The following is an 11,671-nucleotide window of genomic DNA, read 5'->3' on the forward strand; positions in this document are numbered from 1 at the left end:
AAATCAGAGTTAATGTTTCGAGACAATATGACTCTTCCTTGGGACACCTCTTCATACCAGACTCAACGCATTAACTCGGTTTCTCTTGTCACAGATGCTGCCAGACCTGCTGAGTTTCTCCAAGTACTCTGTGATGGTTTCAGATTTTCAGCATCTGCAGTGTTGTGCTTTTCTCCTATAATTTATTGAGGAGGTTGCTGTGGGTTTTAATTTATTCTGCGTCTTGATGCGGTGCTGCCTGTATGTAGGAGTTTGATTGAGGGTGACCCTGGATAAACCGAAAAGGGATCATGCTTCAATCACTGGCCATCCCAGGTTATGTTCAGCTCTCTCTTAACTCTGACATTATGGAGGTGGAAGACGCTAGAGTCTGCTTCACTGGTGCTCAGTTGTAGGCACCATGGTTATGGTTGAATCCTCCTCCTCCTCCTCCAACTCTTGTGTTCTTGTGTACTTTTTTTTAACATATGCAATCTTCTGCACTGGGGCTTTCAGGTGAATTGCACTGATACAAACAAATAAGGTCATTCAGTGATTTATCGCTTATTTGCTCTTCACAAGTTGTCTTCCATGTTTCACACATTGCAGCAATAGTGACATCTCAAAAGAGTGAGTAGATTAGATTTCCTACGGTGTCAGAGGTATCTCTGAGCTAGCCATTTGGCCCAACAAGTCCACACCAACCCTCTCAACAGTAACCCACCCAGACCCATTTCCCCTGACTAATGCACCTATCACAATTGGCAATATAGCACGGCCAATTCACCTGACCTGCACAACTTGGGATTGTGGGAGGAAACCCACGCTGACACAGGGAGAATGTGCAAACTCCACACAGTCGCCCAAAGCTGGAATCAAACCTGGGTCCCTGGTGCTGTGAGGCAGCAGTACTAACCACTGACCAGCATGCTACCTCCTAGTTTAGAAAATTCATTAAAGATGTCTTAAGGACATAATAAGGCACCAGTAAGAAAACAAATTGTTTCAATAAACTTTCCATAACATCAGTATGTCCCAAAGATGCTCACTGAAAATAATTTTGACTCTTTAGTAGTTGACCCTGATCTTCCAGGCTCCAGATGAGAGAGAGAGAGACTTTGGAGCTTCAGCAGTGTGCATTGGGACCTTGCTGACCTAGTGGAAATTTCCTGTAAAATTTAAAATTTCCAATACACAGTTCCCATACTCCCAAAAACCATGCTCAAATGATTCTATCTCTGAGCTAGCATTACAGACTTGGGAGCAATCCTATTTACTTTATTGGATAGTTACCCAGGAAATGCTGGACAAATAGAACCATGTCTCTCTCCTGGGAAAATATACAATTGATATCCCCACCCCATTTCCTACCGTGACACTGTCACACCCTCCCGCAACTTATCCGAAATAATAGCCATCCAACACTCTTAAGCTGTCTGTTACCTGTGACATTCGATGTCATTATCATCGCTCAGTCCCTACTATTAACTTTCTGAAGGTTACCAATGAGCAAAAACTGAACCGGACTAAGTATTATGGCTACAGATCCTGCCTCACCAAAGCCTGGCCACATCTACAAGACACAGGTCAGGAAAGTGATTAGATACTTCCCACTCGCCTGGATGCAAGCAGCACCAACAATACTCAAGAAGTTTGACACCATCCAGGATAATGCAGTCCATTTGATTCACACACATCCAGAAACATTCACTGCTTCCATCACACAGTGAAAGCAATGTGTACCACCTATAAGATGCACAGCACCTTCCAAACCAAGACCATGTCCATCTAGAAAGAAGAGCAGCAGATATATGGAGTACCACCACCTGCCAGTTCCTCTCCATGCCACTCATCATCCTGACTTGGAAAAACACCACTATTCCTTCAGTCTTGCTGAGTCAAAATCCTGGAATTTCCTTCTTAATAGCACTCTGTGAGTGTTCCTACATCATATACACTGCTGCAGTTCAAGAGGCAGCTCACCACTAACTCCTCAGGGGCAGATGAAGATTTGAACTGTCGTTAGAGATTTTCTCTTTTTGATTTCTTTTGGCCTCATTTGGTTTATTGTATTCAAGTGTACCTAAGTACGGTGAAAAGTTTTGTTGTGTGAGCCGTGCAGGCAGATCACAGCAAACAAGGACATACAGACCACAGGGTGCTTAGGTAGAGGAGGCATACACTGCACAGGAGAGGCGCAAAGCAAGATCAACATTAATTGATGTTAGGGAGGTTCATTCAGCAATCTAATAATGACAGGGAAGAAGCTGCTCTTGAACATGCGGGTGCGTGTGTTTAAGCTTTTGTATCTTCTGCCTGATGGAAGAGGTTGGAAGAGAGCATTACGGGGATTAGATGGGTCTTTGATGATGTTGTGACTTTCAGCGACAAGAGATGTAAATAGAGCCCAAGGATGGGAGGTTGGCTTCCGTGATGGTCTGGGCTGTGCACAAAACCTTCTGTAGTTTCTTATAGTCCAGGGCAGAGCAGTTGCCGTACCAAGCTGTTATGCACCCAGACAGTATGCTTTCAATGATGCATCTGTGAAAGTTGGTGAGGGGCCTTGTGGATGTGCCAAATTTCCTAAGCCACCTGAGGGAGAACAAGTATTGATGTGCCATCTTGACTGTCGCAGTTACACAGGAAGTCCAGGACAGATCGTCAGTTATTGTCACTCCTCGGAACTTGACGCTCCCGCCCCTCTCCAACTCAGCTCCATTGATGTAGACGGGGTCATGTCCTCCTCCCTTCTTCCTGAATCAGTGATCAGTTTTGTTTTGCTGACCTTGAGAGAGAGGTTGTTCTCATTGCACCATGACACCAAACCCACTATCTCCTTCCTGTATTCTGACTCATCATTGATATCCGTCCTAACATGGTGGTGTTGTCAGCAAACTTGTTGAGATGAGACATGAAAGTGAGTTCCCATCTGCCCTTTCTTAAAGATGTAAAGTGTTCTGTGACCACTTTCTGGAGAGAAGCTGGGGGATTTGCCCAACTGTCTTGGCCGAAATTATCACTAGGTTAGCATCCCATCAGTCACTGTTGCTTGTGGGATCTTGCTGTGTGAAAATTGGCTGCCATGTTTCCACATAACAGCAACCAAAGTACTTCACTGGTTGTAAAGTGTTGTCCAAATTGGGGTTATGAAACTGTCTACACAAATGCTGTTTGTTCCTTTATTCAAGGAGAGCTGGGTATTTTCTTGACTAAGAAGTAGATGCAGCCATTTCCATGGCGACAATTGTGACCTGTTCTGGAGAGTTTGATCATTTTAAAATGATCTTAAAATGATGGATTTGAGTGGAACATCAAGGAGAAATGCTCCAGGAATGGTTGTGTGAGTTAAATGTAGTCCCTGAAGAAATGAACTGGGTGATTTAATGGCAGAAACATTCCTGGATTGCTATTTTGTTGGATTCCATTCAAAACTGAGTTCAGCAGTAATGGGGTCAGTAAACTCAGCAATCTGTACTTTCACTAAGAACTGCACATCCTGCCATGCCCTGAGAAGTTAGTTTCCTTCCCCATCGAGGCAGCTGAAATTAATTCTGCCTTCAACACCACTCTGCTAATTTAGGGAACAGGGTCAGGCCAGTTAACCCCTTCCAAGCCTGTTCCACCATTTCAGTTATATTGTGGTTGATGCAGTTCCATGCTCCTTAACACTATTACCCAACAAACTTCCAGTCTTAAAAAACTCAGTTGACCTGTAGCTTTCTTGGGAGTGATTTTTGCAAGTTCCTAATGTTTGTGCTTCCTGAATTAGAGCTAAGGCATTTGGGAAGCACAAACATTGGAGACCTGCAACAATCGCCTGGGGGTCGACTCAGCTTTCAAGGGGTTATGCTCCTAAGGAATATAGAACCATAATACGTTTGAATGGTAGAACACATTTGAAAGGGGCCGTGCTGTGTTATTATGTAATATGGTCTGAAGGAATGTCTGAGAGATACTGGATTGAGAAAACAGGTGATGTATATATCAGTTCAGGGTTAATCGTCTGAACATTCATTTTGATTTAATCCCGTCCTTCTGTCCCTATCTTTCACAGACTTTTGGTGTAATTGCACAGTCCCAATTGGCTTTGCACATTCATCGGTAAGTTAATTTGGAAACTTGGGTGATTTAGTGGTGAAGATAAGAAAAAAATATAATGGATGATGTGGTGAAGGAAAAGCAATGTTCAGTTGTGTGAAAAGTATTTCTGGATATAAGGAAGAAACAAATGGGTGAAAATTGGTGGTATAAAAATGGGAAGTTAGTAACCAGTGAAGTGTAAGCTTTATGAAGTGTGGCTAACTGAAATAAAGTCATAGTCATAAAACATGGAAACAGACCCTTCAGCCCAACTTGTTCATGCTGACAAGGTTTAACTATGCGTGGACTTGGACTCTGTTGAAAATGAGTTATCTTCTAGTGTACAATATTGACAGCAGAGAATGGTTGAGTCCAAATGCAAAGTTCTGGGTCTGATTACCCAGCCCTATTTTCTGAAAATGAACCTTCTAACCAGTGGAAGACTGAAGTTACTGTAGTCCTGGGATACTTTGTTAGCAAAGAGGAAGTAAGGTATGGCATGAGCACAAAAAACTGAAACTCAGCAGGTCTCTTTTATCAACCCCTTTATTACTTTGAACATCCCAATTGGATCATCTCAATCTTCTGAATTCAACAGAATGCAAACCAAATGTATACAATCTGTCCTCCTGAGCCTTTAATCTCTGTATCAATTAAATATATATTCAATTAATAAATATAGCAACTCAAGACTGGGCACCTGTGAAATGCTGTGGGCAATCAACAGCAGCAGAATTATAGTTCATCACAATCTACAACCTTATGGCAACTATATCTATCACTCATACTGTCAAGTTAGAGGATCAACCCTCATTCAATGAAGCCTGCAGGAGGGTATGCTAGGTGCAACTCCATACATACCTAACAATAAGTTGTCAAATTGATGAAATTACAAACCAAGATTATGAGTATGTCAAGCAGCACAAGCAGAAAATACCAGTATGGACATGCTGGGTTTCTGCACTGCTTCTACAGTGTTTTAAAAAGGGTTAGCTCAGTTGACTGGATGGCTGGTTTGTGGTACGGAAGGATACCAATAATGTAGCTGCAGTTCCCAGACCAACTGAAGTGACCATGAAGGACACTCTTCCTCAACCTGTCCCTTGCCTGAGACATGGTGACCCTCAGGTTAAACCACCACCAGTTATCTTGCTCCAATGGGAGAGCAGCCCCATGGTTTGGGAAGATTATGGTGACTTTAATTTTTACATTGTAAAATCAAATGGTTTGAACAAATAGGAACAGGTGCAGGCCATAGAGTCCTTTAAGCCTATTCCACCATTCAATGAGATCATGACTAAGTCTTGCCTACCTCCATAGAGCTGCCTTTGGCCCATATCCTTTAATACCTTTGCTTAACAGGAAAGTATGTATGTCAAATTTAAAATTAAACACGTTCAAGCATCTACAGCCATTTCTGGAAGGAAGTTTTAAACATTTACCACCTTTTGTGTGTAGAAGGGCTGCCTAACAGCTCTCCTGAACCTCAACTGTGCCTTATATTATGTTGAAGACTTGAATTACTGAGCTCCAGCATTACAGAAACCAAGCAGTCCAACAGGAACTTTTCTGAAACTTGACGTTGTTATAGGCACCATATCAACAATTTGAAAATTCCTGGTGCCTGAATACATTTCCAAGGAAGTATTTATCTGGTTTCTGCATTTAATCAGTTTTGCTGTAAAACAGTCTTCTAACAAATAAAACTTACTGACTTCAGCAACTTTATCTGGAAGTAATTTACTTTTTGCAAAAAACATGCTCTCAGGAGAGGACCCTCTGTAAATCCCTCACTGGATACATCTTGTAAATACTCACACACTCCACAGAGGGCCTCTGTAAATTTCTCAGCTGGATCCAGGCATCAGAAACAACGATAGCATTCATAGCCTAGTTAACTCCTCACTAACATAGGGTCTTGTGTCAAAATTGAGAGAGGACCACAGAAGCAACAGGTTAACATGCTCATACTCACAAAACTATATTTTACAATGTCCCAGATATCATCAGCACCATTTCTGGGTACGTTCTATTTCATTAAAATGACTGACCTACCAGAGGTGGCTGCACAGTGATATATACATTGTGCAGGCAGTCCTGGGAGCCATCAGCATTGACCTTTAAGTATTCTCATGACTTCAGGTCGAATATGGGCAAGGAAACCTGCTGATGACCAGCTACCACCCTCCTCACCCAATGACTCAGTTCTGTTCAATGTTGAATATCACTTTGGAGGATGCACTGAGGGTGCCAAGGACACAGAATATAACTTGAGAAGGGTGACAACAGCAACAATGGCTCAGTTTGCAACAGGACTGAACAAGTAAAGGATGTGGCAGCTAGACTGACCCTGCAGGAGTTAATGATGGAAGCAACAAGAGGCAAGAACGTACTTGACTCATCTGTGTAAATCTGGCTGTTGCGAATGGATCTGTTCATGATAGGATGGTAGGGGTGCACACAAACCCCATTTTCTCATGAGAGAAAGCTGTGGTTTACAAGATATTCTCAGTTCATGTTTTCAGGCAATGTCTCAAGGCACACAGCATGTGATTGGGAATTCGGCAGAGGCTGAGGAATGATCCTTAGGGGACACCAGAGGTAAACATGTGAAAAGAGGAAGAGCTTTCGTGGCTATGATTAAAATAATAAGGATAAAACCCAGCAAGAGAATTACCATCCAGCTGGACAAGGATGGTCAGTCAGTAGAGGAGAATGGTGTGGTCAACCTTGTCAAAGGCTGCAGACTGGTCAAGAAAAGTTGAAGTGAGACAGTTAATTCTTTCTGACAATCGCATTAGGCAAACTAACAGGGCTAAAGGCAGATAAGTCGCTGGATCTGATATCTTGCATCCGAAGATCCCATAAAGAGTAGCTACAGAGATAGAGGTTCTAAGTTTCCCTCAAAAATCCTTGGAGTCTGAAAAAGTACCAGAGGATTGGCAAACTGCCAATGAGAAGCTAGGCAGAAATGGATACTGCAGATGCTGGAGACTCACTCCTGGTGAAGGGCTTTTGCCTGAAACGTCAATTTTCCTGCTCCTTGGATGCTGTCTGACCTGCTGTGCTTTTCCAGAACCACTTTAATCTTGATGCCAAGGAGAAACCCCTGGTCAAACAGGTAGGGAGGCAAAAAGTGGGTAATTTTAGGCCAATTAGCCTAACTTCTAACATTGTTGGAGAAGTAATGGAATCAATTATTAAGGAAGTAATTGAAGAACATTTGCAAAATTTTAATCTAATCCAGCTGAATCAGCATGGTTTCATGAAGGGGAAATCGTATCTGAATAATTTATTGGAGTTTTTCAAGAAACTGTTAAACAGAATGGATAGAGGGAAACCATTAGATGTCTCCTATTAGGACTTCCAGAAGGCATTTGACTAAGTACCTCACAAAAGTCATTAGATAAAAGTCTATGGTGTTGGAGGTGATATTTTACAGTGGATACAGAATTGACCAATGGGCAAGAAACAGTGAATGGAGTTAAGGGGTTAATTTTCAGTAACCAGTGAGTTTCCACAGGTATCATTGGCGGGACCACAACTGTTTACAATATGTATTAATGACTTGGGGGAAGGAAGTGAATGTACTGTCACCACATTTGCAGGTGACACAAAAATAGGTGGAAAGCAAGTTACAAGGGGGTTACAAACAGTTTATGGAAAGATATTGATGGGTTAAGTAATTGAAAAAAAAATGGCAAATGGAGAATAATGGCAAACAGGAATTGTCCATTTTGGAAGAGAGACAAAATAACAGAATATTATTTAGATGGTGAAAAGCTGCAGAAAGATGCCAAACTAAGGCTAAAATAGACAGATTCTTCATCAGTCAGGAACCAAGGATCATTGGGAAAGGAGAGGAAAGTGGATATGAGGAGTGTCAGATTAGCCATGATCTTTTTGAATGGCAGAGCAGGATCGAGGGATGAACAACCCATTTCTTATGGTCTTACACAGGATGTCATTTATAACTTTGTTAAGAGCTGTCTCAATTTTTGGCAAGGACAGCTGGCCGATATAATTGTTGCTCTCTGGGTAATGAGGTGATATTGCCATTGAATGTCATGGAGTGCTGATAGTGATCACTCTGTGACCCCTGTGTGCCATAACTTGCCAATCATTGGCTTAATGGTAGTAGCATATGTTTTGTTGCTGGTCACCACACGACCGGAAGGTGTGATTGTACTGGTTGGGGTACAGAGGAGATTCACCAGGATGTTACCTGGGCAGGAGCATTTTAGTAATAAAGAGAGGCTGGATAAGCTCAGGGTTACTTTCTGTGGTCTGAGGAGTTATTGAGAGAAGGGGGGGATCTTGATTGATGTGTGTAAAATTATGAAGGGGATGGATTGAGTGGACAGAAAGCTGTTCCCCTTAGTTGGAGGGTCAAAGAGAAGTGAAGGAGGTTTAGAGGAGATTTGAGGAATAATTTCTTCCTTGGGATGCACTGCCTTGGCAGGGTAGTTGAGGCAGGTAACCTCACAACCTCTAAAAAGTAGCTGGATAAGCGCTTGAAGTGTCATAACATTCAAGGCTATGGGATAAGTGCTGGAAAGTGGGACTAATGTAAAATAGCTTTGGTGGTATAGATGTGATGGGCTGAAGAGCCTCTCTGTACTGTATGATTCTATATCCAACATGGCGTTAAGCTTGCTTGTTCTCTGTTGCCATAATTCACTGGGGTAATACCCTGGAAATCAAACTCTGCCATTCCCACAGTCTTCACAAAAGTTCAAGATTTTAAAGGTGCACAAAGGTTCCTAAATTGACCTGTCTCTCAGACAAAGAAAGTATAGACCAGATTTCTGTACGTTTAAAACATTACCATTTATTGCTAGTTATTAAACTCAAACTACAGGTGAACAGTATGAACCGTCAGTGTGTAACTCTACTGATCAAAATATTATTCTAACCACCTCATAAACTTCTCCTTATACACATAGGGAAGAAAAACATGGGTTAAGGACGAATGGAGAAATTGGAAGAACTATTCAATGGGTCCTGTTCATAAGGGCTGCTGAACTGATTCATATGAGTCTTGTGCAGGTCAGAATGCCGATCCTCTGTCATCCTTCCCCAGATGCTTCCATCAGTTTGTAAGAAGCATAGCGTGGCTGGTTCACTTCTAAAAGGTCTCTGGTTTATTAATTAAATCCCAGCTTATTACTGCTACTGAAGGAAGGATAAGCAGGCTTATTTCAGACTTTCAATGCAGAGAACAGAGACAGCTCCATGAGCTGGGAGAAAGTCTGAAGGCTTCTTTACAGCTCTGCATTGTTTACACAGCCCCAAGCTGTTCAGCTGCCTGAGAACTAATCACAATTGTTAGCAGACATAAGTTCTCTGTCATTGGCAGCTGGTCACTAATCCACAAACCAATTGGCTACTTGTTGCCAAGCGAAGCTCCATTTGTACACAACCGCTCGGTTCTATTTAGTCTGCAACCACTATTGTAACCCATAGCTGTGCACACAGTATTCACCATGAATATCAAGTTACTCGCATTCAAATTATCTAGCATTTCCAGTAATCTGTGTTTTTACGAGTTATTTGCTCATTTTAGATTGCAATGGAAAATAGAGAAAAATGGTCTTTATACTGTCCTTTGCTCTGACATTGTTGGGTTTGTTTTCTAATAATTAACTCCCACAAGAAACTGCATTGGATATTCTCCAGTTGCATTATTCACTAATTTTACATTCAAAAAAGTACCAGAGAGTGGTGACATTTTGTGAGCTGTTTACAGCAGAGCTTGTTTTTACATATCAAACTCAAACTTAATTTCTTTCTCTCTCTGGATGCCAATACTATTACGTAACTTGAAACTCAGTCAGGGCGGATGACAATCTGTTGAACTGAGTTGTCTGCTGTGGCTCAGTTAGCAACATATTTGCCTCTGAATTAGAACATTATGTGCTCAAGAACCATGCCAGAGATTTGAGCACAAAATCTAGGTAATCACTGCCAATGCAGACTTGATGGAATGCTACACTGTCAGATGTGCCACCCTGCAGATGAATCATCAAACTGAGGTCCTGTCTGCTCTCTCGTGAACAGGAAAGATCCCACAGTCATGATCCCAAAGCAAAAAATCAAATTTCAACTCTCAACTGTCTTCTAAATCATTCCTGTGTTCCAAATAATCTCACCAATATATATCCTCTTTATTTTCAACTTACTGTTAGTTGCACATGACTATGTGCAATTTGGCTATCCTGTTCCCTATTTTAAACAGTAGTTTCCATCTGAAATATCCTATTGACTATAAAGCAGTTTAAGATGTCCTGAGGACATGAAAGGTGCTATAGTAATGCAAGTTCTTTCATAGGTCGTAATATAACCATGAATTGCTTAATTTAGTGGAAGAACAAAACCCTTCAGCTGACCTTCCCACCATGTCAAGTGAAAATGAATGTGTTTTGTTCAAAGCAACTAACTGGAGTCTTTGTGCAACATATTCCATTTTTATTTATATTTTAATGTAACCTATGTTTAAAATAGCTAATGCATATACACACAGCATTTATTGATTACAGATAATAAATACTATCACATTTGAGTCAGTCAAGGTTATTATTAAGCAAGATTCCTCACAGCGACCTGGAGACAAATGCTGGGAATACTGGTGTACTGAAAAACAACCCAAATTATTTGAAATTAGGAATCAGAAGTTTATGGGGAAGTGATTATACAGAGCAAAAGTGGAAGAAAATACTAAATGTATGTCATCAGACTTTTGTAGGATGAATAAGGACATACAGACAGAATAATCTAAGAGCAGTATGGATGCACAAACCAGTAAAAGAAGCAATGCAAGTTAAAAAAGGTAATTAAAATGCAAATACAATGCTTGAGCTCGTTTTTAGAGGCATAGAATTGAAAATTATGTTAGAACCATGGGAAGACCCATTTGATCTCCACGCTATAAAATGGATAGAGGTATTGGAGAAGATGTAAAACAAAACTAATACAGATAGCACCAGGAATAAGAAGACATTACCATTAAGAAAGATTGAACAGGCTTTTCTCCTTGCTCTCTAAACCTGAATTCATCCAAAACTCTACGACCCTCTTCCTGACTCACACCAAGTTCTATTCCTGTGTCAGTTCAATGCTCACTGACCTACACTGATCAAGCAGCACCTCAACTTTAAAATTTTCATCCTTGGTTTTGAATCACTCCATAGCCTCATGTCTCCCTATTTCTGTCATTTCCTCCAACCCACAACTGCCCAAAATATCTGCACTTCTCCAACTCTTATTCCCACAATGCAGTTGTCCTACTACTGCTGGCTGCACATTTAATTGCCCAAGTCCCAGGCTTTGGAATATGAACACATCATTGTTCTGCCTCACGCTCCTAAGATATCATTCAAATTAAAGTCTCTTTCTCAAGCTTTGGATGAACTATCCTCTTATCGCTATATGTGACTCAATGTCAAGTTTTGCTTTTCTTTTAAATATTCTACTACATTGCAGTTGCTATAGAAATGCAAATTCTTGAATGGAAAAGAGAAGGCTGACTTGGTAGATGTCTTCAAGATTAAGTGGGATTTTATATGTTAATTTGTAAGAGGCACCAAAGCCAAGTTCTGTAAATACAAGATAG

At 41.1% G+C, this 11,671-nt stretch overlaps 1 long non-coding RNA gene across 1 annotated transcript in view; it reads left to right on the top strand.

Moving 5' to 3' along the window:
- Nucleotides 1-11,671, top strand: part of LOC148147481 (uncharacterized) — a 127,066-nt gene that overhangs the window by 63,343 nt on the left and 52,052 nt on the right. The gene's annotated exons all lie outside the window — the stretch shown is intronic.

Source organism: Chiloscyllium plagiosum, unplaced genomic scaffold (assembly GCF_037043375.1).
Source record: "Chiloscyllium plagiosum isolate Xiang-an unplaced genomic scaffold, Cpla_swu_hap1 HiC_scaffold_16, whole genome shotgun sequence".
NCBI lineage: Eukaryota > Metazoa > Chordata > Chondrichthyes > Orectolobiformes > Hemiscylliidae > Chiloscyllium > Chiloscyllium plagiosum.